General features: G+C 39.1%; 1 long non-coding RNA gene across 2 annotated transcripts in view; it reads left to right on the plus strand.

Annotated features, from left to right (window-relative positions):
• The first annotated feature begins 2,684 nt into the window (after positions 1-2,684).
• Positions 2,685-13,317, plus strand: part of LOC111183310 (uncharacterized) — a 60,831-nt gene continuing 50,198 nt past the window's right edge. The window contains exons 1-4 of one of the 2 annotated variants that reach the window (XR_016392753.1): positions 2,685-4,414; positions 4,515-4,577; positions 5,035-5,230; positions 12,257-12,398. This is a non-coding gene — a long non-coding RNA (uncharacterized LOC111183310). Of the gene's footprint in view, positions 4,578-5,034; positions 5,231-12,256; positions 12,399-13,317 lie in introns of both variants that reach the window. The other variant, XR_002646952.2, reaches the window with a different exon arrangement.

Raw genomic sequence — 13,317 nt, forward strand, 5'->3', positions numbered from 1 at the left:
TTTTTAACCCTTTCAGGTACATTATGGAATGTAGGAACATCCTGTAGAATAGTGAGGTTAAATGACTACAATGTCCTCACAGACAGGCTTTTTTGGTGAGAACTCGAGTCCAGCAAAGATTTTGTAGTTAATTTAATAGGTTCTGGGATAGAGATTGGACTTTTGTGATGATCAGTGAAGAGATTATTATTTGGATGTTAGGAGAGCTGTGTGTGCTTTTCTTTCTCTGAGCATGGAGCATGAAATCTAGTTAGAGGTGTAACCATCAGCCAGAAATGAGAAGTCTCTTAAAACAAGAAAAAAAAAGGCACTGCTAATAATTTTGATTCCTGTACCAAGAGTGCTCTGTAAAAGTGGTGCTAAGAATTCCCCTTTAAAAACATCTTATTTCATTATATTTTGAAGTTCAGTACAACTTCTTCAACTGATAAAGCTGGAGGACACAATGTTTCAGAATGTTTAATATGGGGTTCTATATTTGAGTTAACTAGACTGGGAACACACAGAGAAAATTGAAATTATAGACATTCATATGATTACCACTGAAGTATATTGATATTTGGCATGAAAATATTATCTCCTAAGATGCAAGGATATGCACATCCTTGACATTAGACAAACACAGATACCACTGAATATGTGGGTCCTGAGAATTTTGCTTTTCCTTTAATTACTCATTTGAAACAAGTGATGACTGAAAGAGTAAGCAACATGTAAACTCTTCAGCTGGGGGAATACTTCAGTGTGAGATGTGGATCCATTAAGGTCTTTTGATGTGTAGATTAATTTTTTTATTAATTAACCATTGTGCAGAAGTCAGAGCAAATGGCTGTTTTCCACAGGAATAGAGGAACCATGCAAACCTTGGAAATGTCAATGTGCCAACCACCTTGAAAAGGTTGTTCGATGGAAGGTTTTTCTTTTTTTTAATTTTGGTATAGTTGATGTACAATATTATATAAGTTACGATGTAGTGTTTCACGATTTTTAAAGGTTACACTCCATTTACAGTTATCATAAAATATTGGCTATATCAAAAGGAGATCCTAAATTGCAAGTTTACTTACGGTGCCTGGGAATGTTTCTTCATTGGGAAATACCTAATATAATTAAAATAAATTAAATTAATTCATACTCGGCTTAGTTCCAAAGAAGAGTCAAGCTGTTATAGATGTTGCTTTCCTAAAACTTAGGATAATTCAAGGTTGCCTAAGGAGACAAAGTGCATCAGTTGTGGAATCATCTATGTGTCATCTGCTGATGTTTCACTAATGATCATTGAATCATTCAGAATTCTATAAAAAATATTCTTCCACCAGGGGAAAGAAATCCGCACTGCAGTTCACTGTTTCTTGGCAGTTGTGAAAAATGCAATCAGAGAAGTTATCAGGGACCTTAATTAAAGCTCCCTGAGTGAATCTTTTGCATATGCAAATTATCCTCATTGGTATCATTTGTGAGGAAAGTTAAGGTGAGTTAGTACTTATGCTATTAATTAAAAGAAAGGTGATCTTGGTAGTGAATCAAATAAAGTGTTTATTTTATTTATTTATTTATTTTTTGCTTGTACCTCAGACTGTAAGCAGCACCCACAATGCAGGGAAATCCTTTTCTTGATCCCTTTTGATCACTGAGAAGCCTCTGTTTACATGCTGAAGGGTCTGACAAATACTGATTGCAACTGTCCATGTATTTTGGGGTGTTTGTCTCAAGTACCACAAATACGTTTATTCTGGTGATATTCTGAAGGGAATGGTATGAAAATAAACTCTCTAATGTTTCACAAGCTGATCTGTCAGCAGCCTTGAAATTGAGAAAAATGAGCTTTGAAAGGAAGAAATGGGTAAAGTTGGAGCAGGTGATTGGGGAGCAGGAACAAGGGAAAGATAAAACATCAGTGAGTCACAGTGGTGGAAGGGCAGTGACATTTTAATGGAAGAGAGTCCAAGAAAAAAGGAAATTAGAGAAACAAAGATAAATTAACAGAAAAGAAGTATTTGTCAATTTTTAAATCAGGATTTAAACTTTTTAAAAAGTATTTACTTTCCTTTTTGCGTTAATGTTTATAAGCACTGTTAATGCAACTGGCACTGTACTAGATGCTTTATTTTAAATTTTATTATTACAACCCTGTGAGGAGGCTAATAGTGTTTAAGTGTGTTTAATAATGATTAAATGTGTGAGCCCTAGAGTTTGAGCGTCTGGAGTTGGAATACCTGAGGTGCCACTTATTGGCTCTATGATCTTGGGCATAGTAAGCTTTTTGTACCCCAGTTTCTTCATCTGCAAAATGGTGACAATAATATATAATAATAATTATTAATAATAATAGAATGCCAACATTATTATATTATATAATATATAATTGTATATTATTATTAATATAATATATTAATATTATTATATTAGTAATACTATTATTAATATTATTATTACTATAGCTCGCTTTCCGGGCGGCGGGGACGGAGGTGGGCCTGGCGGGTCCGCGCGGCCTCGGGGCCGGAACCCGGGGTCCTCGCCCGCCCCCGCGTCCGTCGCGCGCCCGTCCCCGCGCCCGCCGCGCGCCCGCCGCATGCCGAGCGCCACGCCCCGCGCTTCCGTCCTGGGTCGCGGTGGCCGGAGGCGCACCCGGGTCCGCGAGACAGGCGGGCGCAGAGGTCGCTTGTGTTGGGGGTAGTGGTGCGGCGAGGACCCAGCGCCTCCGCGGAGCATGGCGGGTCCGGGGCTGGGGGCGCCGCGGCTTGCTATGCCCTCCGCACTTTCCGGGCTCTGAAGCCTCGAGAACACGGCCAGGCAGCGGTAGTTTAATGGGGAGTTTGCCTGCTGGGAACTAGGGGCCTGCTGGGGTCTCAGTTCTTGGCTGGCCCCGAACACGAGGTTGCCAGGCCTGTGACGGCAGCAGGTAGGAGTGAGCCACTGGTGCAGTGATGAGCAGGGAAGGAAGGACACTGGCTGTTGGCCTGTGAACCTAGGCAAGAATGACCAGCCAACACAATCCAGACCAAGGTCCGTGGGCCCAGCTCGGTCCTGTGCGGCTGGTCAGTGGAATAGACCTGCAGGTGTGGCTCTTGTCACTCTAGGGCTGGCTTCAGGACAGATGAGCCCAGGGAACCGTCCTCTGTTCTCCAGGAGAGTGCTCCGGAGTGGAGCCAGGGGGGTGTGCCCAACTCAGCACGGTGGCCATGCACATCCAGTCTGCCGGCAAGGGCAGTGGGGAGCCGGGGGAAGTCATGACCTTGGGAATCTCCTTTGCTGAAAAAGAACCCGCAGGCTTATAAAATAACTTTTGTGTGGAATGTTGGTGTGTTGAAAAGCAGTTCTGTGTGCTTTCCCCCCTTAGTGTGGATCAGCAGTGCTGAGGCAGCAGGCGTCATACAGAAGTGTGAGCAGAGACCTTCTGGAATCCCCAAACTCCAGGGAAACTAGAGGTGACAGACAGCCAGCCTAGTGAAGAGGACAGGAGCTGGGGGCGGTGGCGCTGGCGGCAGCCCAGCAGGCACCCCTCGTCTCAGGGCCCTAGTCCTGGATCCAGCCGGTTGGTCAGGGGAGCTGCAAGGTCTTCTGGGCGAGCAGAGCCCACAGTCCTGAGCTGTTCTTCGCTGTGGTTGGGTCATCTCCCCCCATCCAAGGGGAGAAATCTAGATGAGGTTTAAGAATCAGTGCTTTAAGAATGTGGATCTCATAGTTGAAACCTCAGAACGCATGTTTTCAGCACAAGGTGTTAAAGTGAATGGAAGGATTCAATGCCTTTTCAAGGAGGGTGTCTCCATGTGGGCAGAATTAGAGAATAAATGGGTCTTGAATAAAAAAAATATATATATATATATGTCATAAGGTTACGGTGAGGATTAGAAGGTTAATATATGCAGAGTGTACACATGGAAGCACTCAAAAATGACTGGCCATTGTTATTATCATTTATATTAATATTCCAATTAAGTGGTTGAGCATCAGAAAAATCAAGTCACATTCTTAAAGTACACCAGTTAGTTTCAGACCCAGTTGAATGTGACTTTAGTGCCTATGCTTTTAATCACATCCCATAAGGAGACAGAAGACCTGTTTTCTAACTGCAACATTAACTGACTCTTTTTTAAGTTACTTAAACTCTCTGATTTTGTTTGGGTTCCCTTCTAAAGCAGATTCTATGACAAGGGCTTGATGAATAGTCCCCAGGGAATGTGATTTTTCTTGAAGTGTATATTAACGATTTATTAATTAACTACTGTAGCCAAATCTGATAAAGCAGGATAAGCACAGCAGATTGGGAAGAGTGGAACAGGGAAGAAAGGAAGCGAATCCAAGGATGCAATTTTAAGAAGGTGGCTGGGTGCAGCTGGGGCTCAATGCTAGCAGGGCCCCACTGGAGTTATACAGAATGTGCCTCAGAATCGTCCACCAGGGATGGGGAAAGGTGAGTGTTTATTTCCCAGTTCCTATCCTATGTTAATCAAGGTTTGCTCCAGGGGTGTTAATTTCCTTGTACTTACAGTTTTGCATATGACCCATCACAGCCCAGAATCTCAGTGGACAGAGAAGCTTGGGCCAGAAAGCAAGTGACGGGCAGTGCAGCAGAGGTGTGTCATTTTGTCAAAGGTTATATCTGCGGCACAGCTGGTTGCCACAGCCATGTGAGCAAAGCCGTGCACCAAGGGGTTATAAAGGTGTTTAGCACCCTCTGCCTACTGGAATACACGTATTGATTACATGAGATATTTGCTTCACGTTTGCATAGGTAAATTTTCTGTCATTCACACTCAGTTATTGAGGTGATTCAATGAGATGTGTGTAAAAGTGCTCTGAAAAATATGTCATGTAGACTATTACACTACACATGTGATATTGAGATCTCCAAAGCTGAAGGTCAAACAGTGGTTGAACAATTTTTTTAACCCATTAGTCTATAGGTACTTTTGAACTCAACACCTCTCTCATTTCCTGTAAGTAATAAACCTTTCATACCTTCTTGTTGTGTGTCATCAGTCTTGACGTTCCAACCAGATTTTGGGTGGGGGGTTTATTCTGTTTTTTCAGAGTGGTTACAACACAGAGAAATCTGGATTTCAGCCAAAAAAAATCACCTCAAGACCGCAACAGGGCATACTTCACTGAATTCCAAACTGATTGTTGACGTGATCCTTTGGATTGGAAAAGTCCAAACAGTTCATCTGCCCCATCCCTGGTCATTTGGCTACTGGCTGTCTTGGATGCTGGACCCTAATATTCTAAGGTAAAAATAGAAGAGAAGAGAATAAAAGTTTATGCTGATTAGGTTAAAATCTGAGCCAGTTTGGCGCTTTCTATCTTTAGTGGAAATCAATCTGTGTTCTACAGTTGTGAAATGTTGAATTTTCTTTTTTTAAAAAAATATCTATCTTTTTATTTATTTGGCTGTGCCTGGTCTTAGTTGTGACCTGTGGGGTCTTTGTTGCGGCGTGTGGGGGATCTAGTTCCCTGACCAGGGATTGAACCTGGGGCCCCTACACTGGGAGCACAGAATCTCAACCGCTGGACCACCAGGGAAGTCCCGAAATGTTGAATTTTCAATGTTATTTTTCTGCTTTGTGTTTGAATTCTCTCTTCTTCACTTACCTGCTGTGGGATGTTGGTCACATTATTTCACCTCTTTGGGCTTAAATTTCCTCATTGCAAACTTGAGATAATATTAATATTAAATCCAAAGAACTGTTATGAGGATGACTATAATGTGTTTGGAACATAAAGACATTCAATTCATGTTAGCTGCTAATATTATTGTTTTATCATTATATGTTTTGACAAAGATCTGTAGCTTTATTTTTTGAGTGTTTAAATGTAATGGTTATTTCTATTAATTCAACTTAATGATGAGCTGCTCTAATCTGACATTTATATGAAATATAGAGGCTCTTAGAATTATCTTGATGTCTTGACTGAGAGAGAAGTTTAAATGCTTTTGACCCTCTGAGGAGCCCTCTGACATCATGAAAGCACATATCCTTTTTAAAGTTGATTTTCTAAACAGAAAATTGATAGCCCTGTCCATAACTGATTTAGAAACAATTTGAAAATGTCAAGTAACTTGCAAAGGAATAATGATTTTGCTGCTGCTACTGTGTATTAATAGAGGTTGTTTCCCACTTAAAGAGCTAGAAGTGCCTTGTGTTCTTATTCCAGGTACTTCACATGTACCCTGTGGAGGTGATTTGGGCACACATGGTACCTATGTAACAGATCTCTATCTCATAGACTTATGTAAAAGAATGTAAGTGTAGCCCAGTGTAATAGTCTGACCCCATTTTTAAACATTTTAAAAACATTTTAATTAATTTATTTTTTAAAATTAAAAAATTTTTTTCTATTTTTAAAATTTTTTAAATTAAACAAATTTAAAAAATATTTTAAATTTTATCTGACCCCATTTATTTGATGTTTGCTGACATCTTAAACCTCATCCTTCCCTCCTCCCCTTCTGCCCCACTTCCGGGAAATCTGATAAGAAAGTCTGAGTGAGGGCTTCTCTGGTGGCACAGTGGTTGAGAGTCCGCCTGCTGATGCAGGGGACGCGGGTTTGTGCCCCGGTCCGGGAAGATCCCACATGCCGCGGAGTGGCTGGGCCCGTGAGCCATGGCCGCTGAGCCTGCACGTCCGGAGCCTGTGCTCCGCAACGGGAGAGGCCACAACAGTGAGAGGCCCACGTATGGCAAAAAAACCAAACAACAACAACAACAACAAAAAAAAACCCCAAAAAACCGGGACAATTTGAGCATTGAAAAGAATAATGATGGTAAGAGATTATATCACATTGAACATAAATCTATAGTGATAGAAAGAAGAGGGGAAAGAGAGGGAGAGAGAAGAAATAAGTAGGAAAGCTCTTCTTTACAGAAGATTATAGTAAATGTAGAAAAAGAGAATTTTTTAAAAAAATCACCATTTTGCACCTAAATGCAATTCAAGCAAAGATCATCAAAGAATACTAAAACTTTTGAGTAAAATGTTGTTGGAGGTGGCAAGAGGTATTATCCCATGGATTATGTGTTTTCATTGCCAAGGAAAATTAACCTTTAGAACAGATACCTGACACAATGGGAGGTATACAGCATCCCCTGTGTGCTATGTAGTACTTATGCCAAAAATATTTAACCTGATTCTCGTGGTGAAGAACAATTAAATACAGAATGTGGGGCATAATATAGGACAACTGTCCTGAATTTTTCAATGTTGTGAAAATAGAAACAGAAACAAAAAGAACGCTCTTCAGGAAAAGATTTAAGATACTAAAAGACATAATCAAAGGCAATGTGTGAACCTTGATTTGATCCTAGATTGAAAAAGTAAAACAATTAAAAAAAACAATTTTGGTCAACTGGGGAAATTTGAATGTGGATATATGAAAGTGATACTCTGATTATATAGGAGAACGCTCATTCTTAGCAGATGTGTGATATTTAGGGATGAACTGTCATGGTGTCTGGAACTTATTTTCAAATGGTAGAGCAAGAAAGTATATATATTCTTACATAAAAAAATATGATTAGTCCAGAGATAGGCAAGAAGGAAAGAAGGAAAGAAATGTTCACACAACATGGTAAATCAATAAAATAAAATAAAATAAAAAAGAAAATTCCCAGAAAAAAAACCCAAGGGTGATAAAATATTAATATTTTGATGAATTTAGATGAATGGTATTGTTCTCTTCTTTCAGCATTTTTGTAGGTTTAAAAATTTTTAAATAAAATATTTAAAGTTAAAAGCCCAATGGAACAGCAATAGAAACAACAAAAGAACTTCAGAGGACTGCTTAAGCCAGCAAAACTCTTGTTACTTACCCTGAAAACTTAACAGATTTGAACAGATTGTAATATTTGTACCTGGAAATTATTTTTAGTGTACAAAACAAATAGCAATTATTATTACGTCAAAAGACCTACTGCACAGCAACCCATGTCCATGAATCAATGCTATCTTCCCCTATCTCTGGCATCTATATGAATTATTTTGCTCTGAAAGCTGAGTAAATATGTGCTCTCTGACAACAAGGACAAATAGACAACTAACTTAGAGATCTAAAGATTTATGGTTGCTGCAAATCTCCTTATTGTGGGATGTCGTTAATACCAGATTTGATTTGAGAGCATCATGCTTGAACTGAAAATGAACCCTGACATCTGGGATTGGAGAGCCACTGGCAAGACTCACCTGTGATTAACATTTCTCTGCTCAAATATCCTTAGACTGCTTGACGATGACATTTCTGACTTGTCTGGCTTGTGCTGTTGTGTCAGAGCACAGCAGTAATTCCTCGACCTGCTCCTGTGCCCTGAGAAAATAATTGGTGTGCTCATTATCTTTTAAGAGCCTGGAGGAATTTATCCTGTTAAGATGGTGGGCAAATGAGTGGTTACCCAGCTCTCTTTGACTTTGTAATGCCTTCCCATAATGGTTATTGTGCTGCCCTTTGACAAATCTTTGTCCCTTTCTATTGTACTTTTTTTTTTTTAAGATGACAACTTATTTTTCTTTTCCTCTGCCGAAAGACTCTCATTATGAAGAGAGATTGCCAGTCAGTGTAGTGCTATGAACTCAGCGTAAAATGCAATGGTAAAAGAATTCTCCAGCATTACATATTCCATCCTCAGCCAATGTGAGATGTAACTATTACAATCATATTCCATGTTTTTTTTTCACATTTGTAACGTAGTAGTTTTTGGTACTTGGTTTTTAAAAGAATGTTCCTTGGATTTCAACCTTTATTTTATCACACATCTTTTCTCCCTAGTAGAGAACATAACTTGCTCTACATAAAAATGAAAAACCATAGGCTAGTTTAATGTATTCAGTGAGTTTAAGGAATATGAGTTTTGGTAAAAGTGAAATTTCCTTATAAAATGATTATTCATCTCTGAAAACTGGAAAATTCCTGATGAATGCATACTTTCAAAATGAAACCAAACTGTTATTTCAGTATCATACGAGTGTTTCCAGTCATCTAAAAGAGAAAAGCCTACAGTCAGATTCAGATGACACAGGTTTGAATCCTGATGTTGCTACCAGCTTAGGGTAGACTTTGAACAGGCTGCGAGGCTTCTTTGAACCACAGTTTTGTGAAATGGGTACAGTAATCCCCACCACACAAGGCTATTGTAAGGGTTAAATTATGATGATGACATCTATCAAGGAGCCTGGAAGTATTAGGCATCCAATTCATGTTGTCTGAATTTGAATCTATTGAGAATCCCTAACATCCAGATAATTAGTGTGGAAAGGAAATTCACACCCTGACTTACTGTAGCTAAACAAATAGTTTTATCTTTACCTAATAGGAAGTCTGGAGGTAGGTGTTGCTCTTCCTTGGTTCAGAGGTTCGATAGTATCAGGGTTGGCTGGCAACTCTATAGACCCCCTGGCCTTTCTTTAATAGTCATCACAAGATGAGGGCTACATCGCCCGTCATCAAATCTGTGATCATGGCAAGAGGAGGAGGGGCAGATCAGTGACTCATGTTTGTCCCTTTGATCATGAAAGCCAAGATTTTCCAGAAGCCCCAGTCAACTTCTGCTTTTACTTCTCTGGCCAGAACTGTGTCACATGGCCTGCTCTGGAAGTGATGGAAGCTGGAAAGGGAGAGTTTAGTTTTCCCAACCCCTGCCATAGAGTGGAGCAAGGGAGGAGAGGGCTGGGAATGGGACTGGGGTTAACTGAAACATGGTGCTGTCCCACAGGGTTACTTGAGGAACTGGGGAAGCAGTATAAGAGCATGGGTTTTAGATGGTCTTGATCAGCTTTGCCAGTTACCACCTGGTGGCCTTGAATGATTTACTTAATATCTCTGAACCTCAGCTTCCTTATCAATATTAAAAGGTGAATAATAATCATCTTTCAGGGTTGTGATAAAGATTATAATGTATACTATATATAATATACACTGGATATGTAGTATGCACACATACACACATACTGGATATATCCTAAATATTGCATGGGACGTACTTATACTAAAATAATATCCATTGCTTACCTGAAATTTAAATTTAACTGGGCACCCTGTATATTTATTTGCCGAATCTGAGAACACTGCCACAAGTACATCTTAAAAGCAGCTTCATCAGTTATAGGAACCTGCTTGTCCTCCGGACTCCAAAGAGAAAGCAAAACCCTTGATGAGATATCATTTTCTATTTCTCACTTTTCTGTGATAACAAATTGGTCTTCCTTTGTAGATGTAAGGGTAGCAAAAATCAAACCTCATGTGAATACTTACCCTATTAGCTGATGAACATTTCTTTGCTATGATCAATTTTATTTTTTTCTGAACTTCTAGGTAATACAACGACCTGGAGGATAGGGGCAGAGAGACACACAACAGTTTCTGCCTCAGAAAATTGTACCAGGTTTCAAGGCATAAGAGCTGAATTTTTGAGAAGGAGCCACCACAACTAATGTTGTGACTTTGTACGATGTGCTTACCCTTTATATATTTATTTTCTTCAATATATAATGGGCATAGCACTTAACTTACAGAATTTTAGTGTATATTAAATGAGGTCATTTATGTACACAACGTAAATATGAATTTTATTGAGAGTCAGAAGCTAAAACTAGGATCAACCTCAAGGGAAGTATTTGTAAAATTAGGGCTAATTTTGGCATTTGATAATTTTCTAGGGATTTATCCACTTTATCTATCTTTAAAAATTTATTAGTGTATAGTATCTAGCTGTTCATTAATTGCTGATATTGTAATTGCGTACCTAAAAGAACTAATAGAATCCAGAGACAACCTATTAGAACCAGTATGTGTTTAGCAAAGTTGCTTTATACAGCATCAACTTACAAAATCAAAAATATTTCTCTATACCAGCAATAATTAATCAGGAAACTCTAGAAAAATAATATTCCATTCATAATTGCAATAAAACTATAAGCTATCTAAGAGGTAAAGTAACCTAGAATATGTAAGACCTTTATGAAGGAACTCACCAAAGTGTGCTTTTCAAAAAGTTAAAACCACGACTTTCATGCAAATATAAAATCAACATGTTAAAGATTTAAAACCCATTCATTAATAAGGGGACCAATAAGGTGTATGGCCAGTTCAAAGAGAACTTAAGATGCCAGGTATTTATAGGCGGTTTAGCAGAGAAATATCGGGACTGCTGAATTAGTTATAAAACTAATGTCCCAAACACAGACCATAAATCTTTGGAGTCATCACTTTCATTAGACACAAAATTATTTGCATCTACTGGAAAAAACTCTAGAAGTTAACATGTAACCTCACGAAGTTTGAGACCTTTTATTAATGGTAAACAATGAGATAAACTAAATACATTTCATAACTATACATTTGTGACCTTTGCCCTCATGTGATATTGAAAGGATATCCCACTCACCTTTTTGTGGTCTTATTTCCAAGTTTCAAATAATTTTCCTGTCACACTTTAAAATTTGGGTGAAGGACATGAAAGATGATATGAAGAAAGGGAGTGACATTTCATGCTCTTGGATGGGATAAATTCATATTATTAAGATAGAGATTTTCTTTAATTTAGTATATAAATGCAATGCAATTTCAGTAACAATTCCAGTTAGATATTTTAGGGAAACAATTAAATTTGCTGTAAAATTTGTAGAGAGAAATAAAAGTTCATGGCTGTTTGCTGCTTAAAGAGAAGTCGTAAAGATGAAGTGCTTGCCCTGCCAGATATTAAGACATACTACAAGGCCAGAGTAGTAAAAGCAATGTGCTATTGCTATAAGATCAGATAAACAGATAAGTGGAAGAAAATGATGCACTCAGAATGAGACTCATATATCCATGGGAATTTAATAAACTTTAAAGGAATTACCACAAATCAGTAGAAAATGTTTAGTTGAAGTTTTTTGGGGAAATTGTCTCACTATATGGAGAAAAATTGGATCCCTACCTAAGACTACATAATGAGTTACCGCCAGATAGGTTAAACGTGTAAGTTAGAAGGGAAAAGAATACAGCTGATAGAAGAGAATGTATGAGATAATCTTTACAATCTAGGAATGGGGAGACACTTCAAAAAATTTCAAAAGGAAAAACAAAGCAAAAGATTGCTAAATACAATTATATCAAAATTAAGGCTCCCCCTGCAAATACACTGTATAGATGGGAGAATTTTATTGCATGTAAGTTATACACCAATAAAGAAAACAATCAGAAATATTGTGGGAATGTACATTTTGGATTGGTTTGTACCAGCAAGATACTTACTCATATGCATATCTATGTAAAATCTTCCAGATACTGACTTTTGGGAACGATCCACTGGGAACAATATGGAGATTGAAATCATGGAAAGAGACTGACAAACAGCTTCTGTTGCTCCACCCCACTGCAGCCCTCCTTCCCTGAGCAAGAAGGATTTTTCTTGTACACAAACCAAGTAAGTCGTGGGGGAACTGTGCACCTTAAAGAATCCAGGAGGTGAAATGACCTCTCCATAGCTCTGGGAGACTTTCTAACTTCATCCATTTGGCACTTATATATGGCACTAACCCTGGTCCAGGCATTGTTGTAGTTGTGCAGAAAGAGCATCAAACAAAACTGATCCACCCTCTGTACTTGGGCAGCTGTCATTCTGTCCCCAGCACCCTCAGGTGAGACTTCAGGCAGGGAGAGGACCACAGGGGAAGATCTCCAAGGATGAGGCTAGAAAAGAAGAAATAATCTGTGAAAGCTTCATTATGCTCAGGAAAATTAAGGTTTTTTCATTCATGAAGAACACTATGGACCAAATTAATAGATGACTAAATGGGAGAAGGTATTTTCAATGTTTAAAACTGGAAAGGAATTAATAATTAACAGGGAATTTCTGTAAATTGACAAGTCAGTTACCGCAATAGGAAAACAGGTAAAGGCTATGAGGGAGCAATTTACAGAAAAGAAAACTCTCAAAACCAAGTACTCGGGCTTCCCTGGTGGCGCAGTGGTTGAGAGTCCGCCTGCCGATGCAGGGGACACGGGTTCGTGCCCCGGTCTGGGAAGATCCCACATGCCGCGGAGCGGCTGGGCCCGTGAGCCATGGCCGCTGAGCCTGCGCGTCCAGAGCCTTTGCTCCGCAACGGGAGAGGCCACAACAGTGAGAGGCCCGCGTACCGCAAAAAAAAAAAAAAAAAAAAAGAAAAAAAAACCAAGTACTCAAAGGCATGCTGAAGATAGTAATCAGAGAAATTCAGGTTAAATTAACAGTATTAAATTGGCAAAAATTAGAAAACTGGATAATGCTGAGTGCTGTCAGGGAAGCAGCTATGCAGAAAGCTTCATGGGGAGTAGATTGATACAGCCATTCTGAAGAACAGTCT

The sequence above is a fragment of the Delphinapterus leucas genome, chromosome 3 (assembly GCF_059928025.1).
Source record: "Delphinapterus leucas isolate spDelLeu-1000000601 "Yukka" chromosome 3, BTC_Dleu_Yukka2, whole genome shotgun sequence".
Classification (NCBI taxonomy): Eukaryota; Metazoa; Chordata; class Mammalia; order Artiodactyla; family Monodontidae; genus Delphinapterus; species Delphinapterus leucas.